Genomic DNA, 15,131 nt, shown 5'->3' with positions numbered 1-15,131 from the left:
ATAAAAAACTATATAAAATGTGAAAGATAAAAACAAAACCCAAGTGTGCAGTGAAAAATCTTCTCTAACTTTGAATTAAGAGGTAACTGATCTTTTGAAACAGAACTCAGTTATTTATTTTGTAAAGGTGCTGATGGCATGGATCCATCTTACTGACATCAGCAGTTTTATAAAAAGTTTTTGGGGATTGTTTCCAATATTGTTATTTTAAATTGTGGTCAAAGCAAGAGGAAATTGCTTTGTGCCCTTCCAGCTCCAAGCAGGACTAGGAAATGAAAGCTCTGTCAAACCCCAAATCTTTTAGAAGATGACCTTCCTTCTCAGCCTGGGAATGAGCTGCACATTCCCTTTGAAACTGCCAGAAATTTCTTAGAGTCACAAAGTCCCACTTACGGCTTTTTGCTCTGGTGTGGAAGTGCAGAAGGGCAATTCCCCATCCACCAGCTCCAGACTGCACTGCCTCTGGAGCACGGCCCACTCGCCAGCTTTGGCCCACTCGTGGCACTTCTGGAGGAGGAAGAAAGTGCAATTGCACAATTCCAGCCAATCAAGAAGGAAGAATGGGACAGACAAAACACCCTGTGCAGATGCAGGCGTTCAGCTGGGACTGTGGAGAGTTTGGGTCCTTGCCAGTTGGATGTGTGTCCCCAGCTGCAATCTCTGGGCCTGCAGTAGAGTCTCACTCACCTGCCAAAGCAGAAAGCTCAGGCGCTGTGCTCACAACGGGCTCGTCTGATGCAAAGCTGTCAGAGCAATGTGAGGGCAGAGCCAGCCCAGCTGGGCCCAGGGCTGAGCCCAGCAGAGCCCTGGCAGAGCCCAGAGCAGCCTCAGCACCCGCAGAGCCCGGCTGCAAGGAGAGAAAGCAGAAACCGCCCGTCAGCTGAGGGTTCCTGTGCCCTTGTGCCAAGGCCTGCAGTGCCCAGGCCATGCTGGCTGTGCCCTGAGCTGTGCCCAGAGCTGTGCCCAGAGCTGCCCATCCCTGCTGCCTTTGGCACAGAGCAGGAGGGCAGGACATGTGCCCAGCCTGCAGCCAGCCATGGCACATCCAGCCCTCAGCAGCTGCCCAGAGCAGGATGCTCCTGTGCTCACTGCCAGCTCCCAAAAGCTCTGATCCCACCCTGCCAAGCACACAGGGACCCACCTCACGCCACCCATGGCTGGAAGAAAAGCTGCTCCCAAACCATGGCCTCAGCCTTCCCCAAGGGCACGGCCCATCCACGCCACAGCTGCTCCCCAGCACTTCCCCATCCACACTGGACCACCTGGAACGCTTCCTCTGGAAAAACAAACAACACATTATTGAAAAGAGGTCAGATGCAAAAAGGGAAAACAAGAAAAAGGTAAAAACTCCCATCTCTTTCAGGGTCTTGAGGAAGGCCCAACCCCTGCATGCCAGGGAAAAACCCAGCCATGGGTGAGGGAAGCCCACATTTTCTCTCTTCCCCCCTGCACTGCCCCCCACAATAACGGTGATCCTAAAGCAAACAAGGGCAGTGGAGCAGCCCAAGCCCTTCCTTGCCTGCACAGCAAAGCAGCTGTGCACAGGTTCTGGAGTCCCACCTCTGCTCCCACCATGGGGCTTTGTTTGTGTCGGGCTGGCTGCCCCAGCCCCAGCCCGGGGCACGGTGGGTGCTGGGGGCTGTTGGCAGGCCCAGGAGCCCACTCCCATTTCGTACCCACCCCAGCCCATCCTCCCAGCCCTGCAAAAAGCAGCTGGGCAGCGACTGAAGAATGAGTTGCATCTGCCCCAGCAAAGGGGGAGCCTTTGGTTCCCAGCCAGGCTGGGCCATGCCCAAACCTGGCCGAATTTCCCCGGGTGGGGATTCATCTGCAAATTCCCTGTGGAGTTTGGCTTTGAAAAAGGTGCCAGAATCAAAGTCTATCACCTTCAGCCTCCAGTGGCCAGGCTGAGGAAGAGCTTGTCATCCTTGATGTCACCCTTGCTGTCTCCAGCAGCAGCAGCAGCAGCAGCAGCAGCAGCAGCAGCATCCCCACCTGGTACAGCTTCTCCAGGGGCTCCTTCTCCTTCCCTGGGGGCAGACCAGGCTCTCAGGGCTCTGCCCAGGGCCCCAGCTGTCAGGGAACCAGGACAAGCAAAACCAGCTTGGATGGCGGCCACCAGTGCTGGGCAGAGCAGCTCAGCTCCAGCACAAGGGCTGCATGTTCCCATCCCATGACCCCAGTGCAGTGACACTGGCAGCACAAAGAGGGCTGGGTTCCTTTGCTTCTCATTGCCAAGGCATGTGTGGAGCTGGAACTTACCAGAGCCCTGGATAATCCAGGGACCTGGAGAACCATTCCCAGCAATTGGGAAAATCCTAGGTGCTCCATCCACCCATAGATGAGGTCTCCAAATTTGCCCCAAAATTGGGTCCAGCTTTTAGAGGCCATAAAGAGCAAGTCCAAGTGATTTGATGATATTTTTAGCCCAGAAAGCCCTGCAGCTGATGGCACACTTCACAATCAGCAGGGGACACAGCTAGGCCAAAGCTCAGACCCTAGCTGGGAAATGAAGAAAAGAAAAATCTTAAGGAAAATTACCCCTGGTGCGGGTTGCCCCAGCAAAGACAGCCTCCAGGATCAGCTCTCCTCCTAAGTCATCCGGCACAGCAGGCACCCGAGCCCCGACAGGCGAGGCCGAGTCCTCCATGCCCTGCGCAGCTGATCTTGCAGCCTCTGGATGGTGGAATATTGCCCATACTGTATTGCCAGGAGGACATGCAGTGTTTCAAGTGCCAGCTGTGACACGGCACTGCTCATGTCCTCCGTCAGGCGTTCCAGCACTGCAAGAGAGAGGAACAGAGGCACGGTCAGAGCCGGATCTGTGAGGACCCCAGAAGAGCCCCCTGCAAGTGCCATCCCAGCTGGCTCTTGCCATGGCCAGGAGGGAGCAAGGGGATCAGCCCGAAGCTGCTGGCCTCCAATGGTCCACGGGGCCCTGAAATCTCAGCGTGCTCTGCCCACGGGAGCAGAGCCCTGCGCAGCCGGGGCAGGGCTTGCAGCTCCCCCTGGCAGCCCCCGCGGTCAGCCCGCTGCCCTCACTCACCGCTGCAGATCAGCTGGAACTCTTCCTTCTTCCCCCTCAGGTGCCGCGCGGCCATGCCTGTGAACACAGAGCCTGTCACGGCGCCGGCGGCACAGCTCCCTGCCAGCGGCTCTGCCGGCGCTGTGGCCACACGGGCTGTTGGCCCGGCAGGGCTCAGCCCGGCCCTTGCCTCACGCTGCCGCCCCAGGGCACGGCTGTCGGAGGGCGGCGGCAGCAATGCCCGGGCCAGGCGGGGCTCCACGGCGCTCGGCCCGGGCAGCAGGCAGGGCTGGGGCGGAGCTGAGGCTGGCCGGGGAGGGAAAGGGCAGCCCGGGCTCGGGACTCACCCATGAACCTGATGGCCGCCTCTCGCAGGGGCTCCTGTGGGCTCTCCACGTAGCGTAGGGCGCGGCGCAGGTGCTCGGCCGCTCGGCTCCGGGTCTCTGCCAGCTGCAGAGAGCGGCAGGAGGGAAGGGTTGGTGCGGGCTCAGCCCCTGGGCCGGGCGCTGCCTGCGCCCAGCCCCGGCCTCCCCTGCCCGCAGAGCCCTGAGGCGCGGCCAGCAGCCGCTGGCCAAGGGCTCCCGAGGGGAGGGGCAGAGGGCCGGCTGCTGCCCGGGGAGCCGCGGTGCCGCCCCCCAGCCCCGCCGGGCGGGGGCTCCATGGGCAACCGGCTCGGGCACATGGGAGCCTCGAGCAGAGCCCATGCGGCCCAGGGAAGGCAGCGGCGTGTGGGGCGCAGGCTGGCGGCCCTGGCTGCAGCACTGGGCAGGGGCGCAGCTGTTGGCCGCACTCGCTGAGCAGCGTGGTCAGGGGGCTTCTCCAGCCTGAGGCTGGGGCTTGCAGGCCGTCCTTACCAGGGCCTCGCCGAACCTCCAGGTCTGATCCACCTGAAGCATGTCTTGGAGATCCTTCCTGTGCAGGAATGTGGCTGAAGAATGCAGTGTTTCCCGGGAGTCCTGGAGAGCAGCAATGACCTGGAGATGGCACCAGAGCCCAGGGCCCAGGACCCGCACAGGTCCCTGTACCAAGGCCAGGAGGAGGCTGCAGCTCATGAGGTCCCGGAGCAGGAGGCAGCCAAGCCCCCCAGCCAGAGGGACAGCAGCAGCTGCTGAGTCCTCACCTCTGCCACACGTTGGTTCTCGTCATGGCAGTGGAAGAACAATGGGAGCAGGCTCTGGCGCACGTGTGACTTCAGGGCCTTTTTTTCCTCTTCCGGCCAAAAATACAGCATCTCTCGGAAGATGAACATGGAGCACACCTGCACCTGGCTATCATCCTGTATGAAAGAAAGAAAAAGAGACCTCAGTATTGGCTGCTTCACACCCATCTGGGTACAAGCCTGAAAATGCACAGGGCACAAAGTTTGCAGGCAGTAGCCGGTGGCCATGGCTGGAGTCGCAGAGCCTTACGTTGTCAAAGAGTGGCAGGAGCGCCCCAGCCAGCTGCAGGGCCAGGGGGCTGGCTAGCAGGGCACCATTGCACAGGAACAAACGGCTGAGGAGAACCACGGTCATCCTAAGCATGTTGCTGTCATTTTCCTGCAGCAGCTCCACAAGCCTTTCATGCAAGCACCACATTCTTATTGCAGCCTGTGTGGAACATGAGTGTGTGAAAGGCCATCCTGCTGCCACAGGGCTCAGAGGCCAAAGGCCTGTGCCAAAGCACTGGAGCAGCTGGAGCGAGAGGCAGGAGGGCTGGGAGCAGTTGCCTCAGCTGTGCCCCAAGGCCAGGCAAGGCCAAGCGACTGCCTTGCCCAGCCCCACACTGGCAGCATGGCTTCAGCCGCTGCCCTCTTCTCACCGAGACACTGGTGCAGAGCACCAGAAGGCCTCTGAGGGCCAAGCGACGCATCTCCCTGCACTCGCTCTGCAGCTTCTTGGACATGACCTCCAGGATGCTGTCATGGCATTCACTCAGGTTCAGGCAGTCCAGGGTCTGAAAGGCACAAGGCCGGTGACGGGGGAGCCGCACGGGGCCGGGCCCAGGCAGCAGCACAGGGTGTGGGCACCGTCCCAGGCAGCTGCGGCCACGAGAGGGCACAGAGCCGGGAGGCCGCTCAGCCAGGCAGCACTGGCCTTCAGGCTCACCTCCACAAGGAACGCCATGGCAGCCAAATCCTGGCATGGTGTGTCTTTGCTGAGCAGCCCGAGCAGGTGGAATGCAATTGCGGAACACAAGGCTTCGGATGCATGGTGCATTTCTCTGATAGGAGGAAACAGGAAGCAAAACCCTGAGGCAGCAGGGCTAAACCTCTCGACTGACTCAAAGAAGTCTGGCCTTTTTCCAGCACCCAGCAAGGGGAAGCCGAGCCCTCTGGGAAGTGGCTGCTCTTGGGCACGCCCCTCTCCCAGCCTTTTGCAGTCTCCTTGGCCGTCCCTTGGTGACAAGGCCTTGTGGCCCACGACCACGGGGCCCCACTGTGAGGGGCACCCCAGGCACAGGGCACAAATGCCAGGGGCAGTGGGGAGCAAGGGGTCTCACCTGGCCAGCATGCCCACAGCACAGTGGTGGGTGTCAGCACAGAGCAGCATGTCCCAGCCATGCTTGTCTTCCATTGCCACCACCACATCCTCATAGTGCAGTCGGCAGAGCAGGGCCTTCAGGGTCTGCTCTGCAAAGCTGTGTGCAGAGAAAAGCCCAGGTCACGCTGGGAGCACTGGCTCCTGCCCTGGGCACGTGGCAGGGACAGGAGGACTTGCATGGAGCACCTGTTGGGGCTGGTGGCAAGGCTGTGTTGCTGCTGACATCCCTTCCAGAAGGTATTGGCCGCCTCTGGCATATCTAAGGTGCTGAAGAGCACTTGGAAGAGCAGATACACAAAGAGGTGGGGGAAATGCACGGTCACCACATGTGGTACACAGGGCATCTGGAGGATCTTCCACATCACCACAGTTGCCTGCAAAGGACAGAGCAGCCTGAGCTCAGTGCCAAGGTGTCCATGTGGCAGGGCCTGAGCGTGGCAGGGAGAGGCCAGCGGAGACACAGGGGGAGCACCAGGCCTGGTGGCTCTGAAGCTGCCCCTGGGCCAGGTTTCAGCCCAGCAAGGAGAGGCAGCGAGACACCGTGGTGGAGGGAGGATGGAGACCTGATGGAGAGGTGAGCTTGGGCTGAGCAAAGGCCAGTTGCAGAAACTCACAGCCAGGGCAAGGACAGCCGTGTGGTCCCCATCGGAGGTGCACGTGCTGTGCTCTGGCCAATTTGCCAGCACATCAAGGAGTACAAGCATGGCCGTCTCTGCAGTCCTGCATGAGCACATGATGGTCTTCCACATGGTCAAAGCAGCTCTGTGGGGTTAGAGCTCTGTCTCAGTGGGTTTGGGACACAGCACTGTGGCCTGGGCAGCAGTGGGGATCTGAGCTGGCTGCCAGCTCTGCCTCTGCCCACTGGCCCTCAGCACACAGGCAGCCCAGCCCCGTGGGGACTGGCCCCTGAGGAGCAGGGAGGGAGCATGGCAGCACGCTGGGGACTGGCAAAGGGAGGAGCCAGAGGGCCCTGGAATTCTCTGTGTGTCAGACCACTGCGACAGGCTGTACAGAGTGATGGGCTGCTGAGCCCTGAGCCTTGTGGGCACATGGGCCCTGTACCTGTCACATGATGGGGCCACACGCAGGAGAGCCATCACCACATCTGCGGGCTGTGCCTCTGTCAGATCCAGAAGGGGCCTGTACAGGTTGTACTCAGGAAACTCGTTGGCCGCAAACCACTGGTGGATGTACCTCACCATGGCGGGCACCTGCAGAAGGGAGAGGAGACCTGGAAAGCTGCCAGAAGGAGTCATGCCCAGCTGCCCCAGAGAAGTGCTTCACTTGCCACCACACTGCCATGGCCTCAAGGCTTACAGTGAGCAGCAGGTGTGGCTTGGGAGGTCAAGCAATTGCTGGGAGGATGGACACCAAGCCACGGGCTGCTTACTTGCTTTGGACTGGAAGGACCCTCCTCCACAAGCATATCCAGCAGGGCAGCACAGGTGTTGGTTTTGAAGATGGGAGGGTATGCTCTGACCACAGTGCCCATGACGCTGGTCTCTTCCTCCCGAATCCTCTTCATGAATTTGCACACCATCTGTAGCAGAAGGGCAAGAATCCGGGGATATTGCATGGAGTGCTGCACACACGGTACTGGGCTGAGCAGGGACAGCAGGCCCAGCCCAGGTGGGGGTGGCTGCAGGTACCTGCGCTGTTCTTTGGAAGCGGCCACGGGTGCGTTTCTTCTCTTTTGTGCGCTCCACGGCTGCATCTGGCAAAGAGCGAGCGCAGCCAGAGCTGAGGGGCTGCGGGAGAGGCTGGAGAACACAGCCCAGGCAGGAAGAGCCCCAGGATGCTCCAGGGGGATGGAGCATGGCCACTGCAGGGTGTCTGCCTGGCCCCTCTTCTGTCCTGTCCATGGGCATTTTCCAAGGGGATGGAACAGGATGGGATGGGATGGGATGGGATGGGATGGGATGGGATGGGATGGGATGGCATGGCATGGCATGGCATGGCATGGCATGGCATGGCATGGCATGGCATGGCATAGGGCCAAGTTTGCTGCAGGCTCCAGCCCTGCACCCCAGCTCTGCCACTCACCCTCCTGCGGTGGTTGGAACGGCACCACCTCTTCGGCCTCCTGTGTTGGGGCAGCTCCAGGGCCTTCTTCCTTGTCCTCCATGCCCACCAGCTTGGGCACTCTCGGGGCTCTCTGCTCCATGGCTGTGCCTGGAGCGCGCCCCAGCAGCGAGCCCAGCCGGCGCCGCTCCTGCAGGGCCTCCTGCGCCGTCCCTGCGGGCGGGACGCGGCTGTCAGCGCTCGGCTCAGGGCCAGCAACGGCCCCCGAGCGCTCCTCACCCGCCCCGGGCCGGCCATGCCCAGGCGGTCGCTCCCAGGAACGCGGCACGGGAGGCTCGGGGCCGGCGGCCGCGCTGCCGAGCGGCGGAGCTCGGGCCGGGGAAGCCGCAGCGGAGGCGGCGGGAGCGGCAGCGCCGCGTGTGTCCTCCGCGGGCCCCGGGAGGAGCCGGGGCCGGGGCCGGGGCCGGGGCGGGGATTGGACCCTGCGTCGGGGCCGGGGCCGGGCTCGGGCCAGGCGGAGGCAAAGGGCGGCGATACCGCCCCGGCCCCTGGCACTGACGCCCGCCCGGCAGCGCCACCGCCAGTACGGCCAGAGCCGGGCGGAGGCGAGACCGCGGCGGGACGGCCGGGGCCGGGCACGGGGCAGCCCCGCCCGGGGCCGGGGGCGGGCCGGGGGCATTGCCCGGCCCGGCAGGGGAGAGGGAGGCGGGGAGAGGGGAGGGACGCCGGGCAAGGGACTTTGAGGGAAGGGTGCCCGACGGCGGGAAGGGAGAGAAAGAGAAAGAGAGAAAGAGAGAGAGAAAGACTATTCAAAACTATATGTTTTGCTGCTTCTTCCGCTGCTGCTGCCGCTGCTGCCGCTGCTGCCGCCGCTGCTGCTGCTGCCGCCGCTGCCGCCGCTGCAACTGAAGCACCGGGGCCGTTCGTCCCCGTGTCCGTTCCCCGCTCGCCCCACGAGCCCCACGTTCGAGCCCCGCGCGCCCCGGGGACAGCCCCTCCGTCTGTCCAAACACGGGAACTTTGCAGCCTTGAGCCCACATGCAGAGCCCTGACTCCTGCGCACTGGCACAGCGATCCCCTCGCTCCCTGCTGTGCATTGTCCTTGCTCAGGGTCAAACACTGTCGGGGCACCTTCCCTTGGGGTAGGATTCCCGCCTGAGCCCAGCACTGCACTTACATCTCCAGTGTTGCTTTCCTGTAAAAACAGGGGAAGGAAAACTGTGTGTGGCTCATGGTATTTTAGTGTCTAAAAATCACTAAGTGACCGATCTTAGAGGTAAGGTGCATCTGGAATTACTGGGATGCAACATGAAAAAGGGGAGCATAGAAATAGATAGGAGAAAACATCTTGGATTGTTTCTTTCATTTTCATTTCACTTCTGGAAAGCTGTTTCAGTTTTCCAGGAATCTTCTCCTGTCTGCTCTTCCCAAGAATTTCTCATGGAGAACAAGGTCAAGCTTCTGTTTGTTTCAAGATTTGCCACCAGGAAATTAAGGCACTGGTGAAATTTTCATGATGACTGTTTGTGCTGGCTGAGGGCAAATTTTGGGAGGAAATCTCCAAAAGGGGTCCGTCTAGAAAGCAAGTTCAAGCGTCCCCTCCGCCTACTAGTTCCAGAAAAGACTTCCCTGGAGAAAAGTGAAAAAACCCCAGTTTATTAAACAAGTAAAGTATTCACAAGCATGAAAAATGAATAATATTAAATAAGACATCAGACAGTGCTGAAGAGATGGCAAATTCAGAAAGTCCTTTTGGTGGGTTGCAGTTGGCTCACTCAGTCTCTTCTAAGTCCCTCTGATGCTGGAATGCAGTGTCCCAGAGCTCGGTGGGCCACAGGTGTGAGCTGCAGGTGTTTTTCTGGGTTTTCAGTCCAGAGCAGGTTTAAACAGTTCCAAGAAAAAAGAAAGTCACAGTCCAAGGAACTTCTCTGCCCCAGCTAGCTAAAAAAAATTGTTAGGCCTGGGCTGTGAAGGCACCGGGAAATTTCCAAATCTGGGCACTGGCATTGCCAGCAAACATAAGATCTGGATAATGCTGGTGCCCGAACTTGGAAATTTCCAAATTTTGGCTTTCTGTGCCAGGAAATCACTGGGCTTGCTCTGTGCCAGCACCAGGAAGTTTTCAGATCTAGTCTCTGGCGCTGCCAGCAAACACCAGATCTGGGTGGTGTCATTGCCAGTGACAGAAATCTGCCAGATCTGCTGGCACTGAGAAATTTCTAAATCTGGGTTCTGGTTACATGAAACACAAGATGTGGGGGCGTTACCAGACCCAGTAGCAGGAAGATGCCATGGGTTTTGGATTTCTGTGCCAGCAAATTGCTGTGCCAGAATAGGGAAATTTCCAGATCAGGGCACTGGCATTGCCAGCAAACAGCCCATTTCAGGCTCCAGGAAGGACTGGATCTGGATGCCTTCCTCTTTTCTTTCCTTCTTTCCTTCCTTCTTTCCTGGGATCCTGCTGCCAGCATACTCCAGAATAGGCAGTGCTGGCAAGGGGAAATTGCCAGGTTTTAGCTTTCTTTGCCAGCAAATTCTAGACATGGGTGGTGCCAGATGAGGAAAATTGCCAGATGTGAGCACTGGCAGTGCCAGCGCACACCAGATCTGGGTGGGGAATGTGCCAGGACCAGGAAATTGCCAAATGTGAACTTTCAGTGCCAGCATATTGCTGGAATTATGCTGTGCAGGAACCTTAACAATTCTGGATCTGGACACTTGTGGTGTCAGCAAACACAAGATTGGGTTGCTGTAGGTATCAGGTGTTTGCAAGGTTTTGGCTTTCTTTGCCAGAAAATTACCAGACTCAGGCTGTGCTGGCACCAGGAAATTCCCACATCTGGGCACTGGTGGTGCCAGCAAACACCGGATCTTGGCATTGCCAATGGCGGTAGCAGGGAATTGCCAGATTGTGGATTTCTTTACCAGAAAATTGCTGGACTTGGCTCTGCCAGAACAGGGAAATATCCAGATGTGAGCACTGGCAGTGGCAGCAAACACCAGGTCTGGGCACCTGTATTGGCATCAGGAAATTGCCGGATTTTGGCTTTCTGTGCCAGCAAATTGCTGGACTTGGGCTGTGCCAGCACTGGGAAATTTCCAGATCTGGGCACTTGCACAGCAAACACCAGACCTGGGTGGTGCTGGTGGCAGCACTGGGAAGCTGCTGGGTTCTGGCTTTCTTTGCCAGAAAATTGCTGCATTTGGGTTGTGCTGGCACTGAGAAATTTCCAGATGCTAATTTTCTGTGCCAGCAAACTGCTGGAATGAGGCTGTGCAGGCATCTGAAACATTCCCGATCTGCGTACTGGCGGTGTCAGCAAACACGAGATTGGGTTGCTGTAGGTTCCAGGTCTTTGCCTGGTTTTGGCTTTCTTTGCCAGCAAGTTGCTGCACTTGGGCTGTGTCAGAATAGGGAAATATCAAGATCTGGGAACTGGCAGTGCCAGCAAACACCACATTTCAGGAAGGACTGGATTTGGACCCGTTCCCTCCCTGCCTCCCTCCCTCAACAAGGTGCCAGAGTGGCTGGACAGCAGCCAGGCAGAAAGGGACCTGCAGGGACTGATGGACATCAGGCTGGACATGAGCCAGCAGTGTGCCCAGGTGGCCAAGCAGGCCAACGGCTCCTGGCCTGGCTCAGGAATGGTGTGGCCAGCAGGAGCAGGGCAGGGATTCTTCCCCTGTGCTCAGCACTGCTTGGGCAGCACCTCGAGTGCTGTTTGCAGTTCTGGGGCCCCTAATTTAGGAAGGACATGGAGGGACTGGAGCATGTCCAGAGAAGGGCAACAAGGCTGGAGAGGGGTCTGGAGCACAAGTTCTGTGAGGAGCGGCTGAGGGAGCTGAGGTTGTTTATCCTGGAGGAGAGGAGGCCTAGGGGAGACAAGGCAGTGTCAGGGCACAGGTTGGACTTGATGATCTCCGTGGCCTGTTCCATCCTTGCTGATTCTGGGATTCTCTGGAACCACCCTTGGAGCAGTTACACAATGAGCCCTGGGCCTCCTCTTGAGAAGCTCCAGCAGCCCAGGTCCCTCAGCTTCTCCTGCCAGCCCCAAAGCCCATCCTGTCAGTCCTGCAGAGCCTCTGCAGCTCCTCCTCACTGCCCAGAACAGGGAGCCCCAGAGCCAGACACAGCAGCCCAGATGTGCCCCCCTGGCCTGGGGTGCCTCTGGCAAGGGAGCAGCACCAGGCACTGCAGGAGCCTGCAGACAATTGATCTGAAGGCCAAACTCCTTAGCTCCTGAAAGAGCAGGAACAGTTCCTCGTTCCAATGTGGTGGAATGTTGGGCACCACAGCTCCAGGCGAGGACTGGACACAGGTTTTCTCCCACTGAGTGCTGTGATGGTTTCTGCAGGAGCTCTGGGCTCCTGTGCTTGCCAGGCACAATGAGGAGAGAAGGAGCCCAGTGCACTGATGTGGGATATGGGTTTGTTGAAAGTTTTTAGGGCCTAATAGAAGGCCCAGAAAGTATGAATCTGTATATAAATCTTGAGACAAGGAATGCTAACTTAAAAATTTCCATGGAATAGGACAGATATTGTTGAGAGAGAAATGGAGCTGGAAAAGTTTCAAAAGATGGCCTTGCAAATAAGATTTTGGAAAAACAGAGCTAGGAAAGATGCATTGTAGTGAGACACACAAAGAGTAGTTTTAAATAATTTGCTTTAAGGCATCTACAAGATGGCATGGCAAAAGGCTGATAGACCAAGAAACGCTTATAATGTATTATAATTCGGAAGTAGTTGCCTTCTTATTGTGATGGTGTGAATTATAACATCTGTATTGTCTCATCCTTCTCATGAGACTGAAAATGGAATACAAGTTTTTAAAACACCTCTCAGTTGCCCCACTTCTAGGTCAAGAAAAGAGTATTATCCAACACACTGACACACCTTTGCCTCGAGCATAACCCAGCCTGGACCAAATACGCTGAAAGGTTTCCCCTTTGGCCCATGTCTCGAAACATCAGGTCTGCTGTTTGACAACTCAGGTTGGTTTGGTGTCAAGGAGTTCCCTCAGAAATACTGGGTTTGTCTTCCTCTGTGCCTTCCCCTCAGCAGCCTTGGGGATGCTCCTGTGTGAAGCCATCTGTCTCACACAGGTTGAGACAACTTCAAACAGGATATTGTGCAATAAGTTCTCTCCTCTAAAGTGTTCCAACAACCCCTTTCCAGCAATAGGAAATTATTACTAATAGATGAAAGTGGAAACCCCCAACAGTTTATTAACAAACAGAATCCCCCCATGACAAGCATTACAAGAAGGCGCTGGGGTCTCTCTCGGAAGAACAGGAGCTGCCACGGAGCAGTTCCAGCAGCTGATGGAAGCTCGGGGGCTCGTCCGGCATCGGCTTTCTCCCATGGCAGAGCTCCATGGAGCGGGCAGGGCAGTGAAGCAGCTGGGCTGGAGCCCCTCGCTGCCTTTTCTCCCCGGCGTGGCTCAGCTCACAGACTCTCGGGCTGGGAGCGGGGCCGCTCCGCTCCTGCCGGCACCGTGTCCCTGGGCTTGGACAAACAGTTTCCTGCCAGGAGAGCCCTGCACGCTGCTCCACAGATCTTTCATAAAGGCCCAGACCAACTCCAAACACTCTGTCTGCAGCAGCTTTTCACAAAGGGCTGCAGCAATCCAGGACAGCTGCAAGTGAGTGTCGGAAGGCTCTTGTCTTGCTCCTGACAGCAGAATTCTTGATGATTTTGTGCAATTTTATTCAGATGTAACATGAGAGCTGAGGTTTTTTGTTAAAATATTTCATGATGAGTAAAAAGCCTTGAGAGCATGAGGTACAGGACTGATGTGTGAAAGCATGAGCATATCCTCCAAAGTGGCCAGTTTAATTGTCCATTTTATTACTCTGGTATTTACTCCACACTAATAAGGAAAACTAAGCTTTGCTTGGAGGCAAAACAGGCATGGAATACACTACAGTCCCTCACAGGCTCAGCAGGGATGGCAGTGACACAGCAGGCAGTCTGCTTCATTGTGAACCACTACAGAGCTGCATCCCAATCTGGTTTAAGTAGCGTGGTATTATTAGGAGCTCCTTTTCTGCATGAGACACAAAAATGAGATCCCAAATGATCTTCATGCAAGCATGCAGTAAAGAACTGCTCCTGCTATCCTAACCAAGCGTTTGCTTTGGCAATTACACTCTTCCCATTCATCTTTTGATGCAAACACTTCAGATTTTCCCCCACACCCTAGCAAGGCTGGCAGTCGCCGTTTCCCATTTCCTGTTCTTCCCTAGAGATGGTGCAGTGGCTGCTTTGAAACAAAAAGCCCTGAGGTCTGGACAGCTTGAAGAAGCATGAAATGATAATTAAGTGCTCATATTGGTAACACCAATGCCTGCACTGCCCAGTGCTTTGAAGCAGCAGCAGCAGGACCATGCATCATTCCTGTTGGTGGATGTTCATGTTTCTGGCATGCAAGAATAATGACTTTGAGGAGGGACAAAAATGCCCCTCTTCAAACAGTGGGTGTGCAAGGAGATGTGAAGTTTCACGGCCTTTTCTAGGATATTTTAGAAAGATCTAAGAGAATATTGTGGCATGGAGTAGGTCCCTAATTTTGTCTCCAGAGAAATCCCCAAAGGGCACATTCATTCTGCTGCTGATGGCAATCCCAGAAGCTCATGGACCAGTTTTCCCTGCAATGTGCCACCCTGCCTGGGCTTTACTAGGCCGGGACTAGACCCAGAGCTAAGCAGACACAGGCAGCCAGGTGACATTGTGTAACATCAGAAGCTGGCAACCATGAGGACTTTGCTGTCAAAAGGTGACAGTTTGCACTGGGCCCAGAGGTGTTTTTCCCTAAGGCAAAGCAAATTGAAATGTGAAGTTTAAAAGCTTCAAATGACTATAAAAGGAAACTGCAGAATAATTTCTGGAAGGGCAGCATTGTCAATCATCATGCAGCCCACCAAGAGCTGGAGCTGAATCCAGAATTGCTTCTTCCAGCTGTGCAGGAATTCATTCCACTGGCAAGCTCTGGTCCATGGGAACAAATGATCCCCTAGCTCTGGGCTGAATGGCACCCAGGCTGCAGTGCAGATTTGAGGAAGCCTTGTCACTTGTTATTGGCTCCCAGTGCACTCATCCTTCTGCAAACAAGGGGCAAACAACACAGCTGGACTGCTATCCTGGGTAAATATACATACAGGTGACTTTGCCAAAGCCAGTGCATCTTTTCCCAGTGAAATACATGACCTCTTCTTACCTATGGAATTGTGATTGAACACACCTGTGAGCCAGATCTGTGGGAGATTGCAAAGGAGCAAAGCTTTGGGATTAGGGCACACTTCTCTTGGTTTCTTTGCTCAGGCCTTTGGTGAGCACAGAACACACTTAGGTAGAAAACCTTTGACTATACAGGACCTTTTGGATCCATTGTCCACCAAACATGTCAATGTGTGGCCCTGTTACAATGACAAGTTGAAAACAGCAGCACAAATGACACAAAGAAAACATGGCCAAAGAGGAAGAAGAGAGGCCCAATGAGGAAAGGATGTGGTGAGACACTGGCACATTGACTGAGCTGCATCCCATAATTTCTAGGCTAGCAG

Source organism: Zonotrichia albicollis, chromosome 24 (assembly GCF_047830755.1).
Source record: "Zonotrichia albicollis isolate bZonAlb1 chromosome 24, bZonAlb1.hap1, whole genome shotgun sequence".
Lineage (NCBI taxonomy): Eukaryota > Metazoa > Chordata > Aves > Passeriformes > Passerellidae > Zonotrichia > Zonotrichia albicollis.
This window is presented reverse-complemented; position numbering follows the sequence as displayed.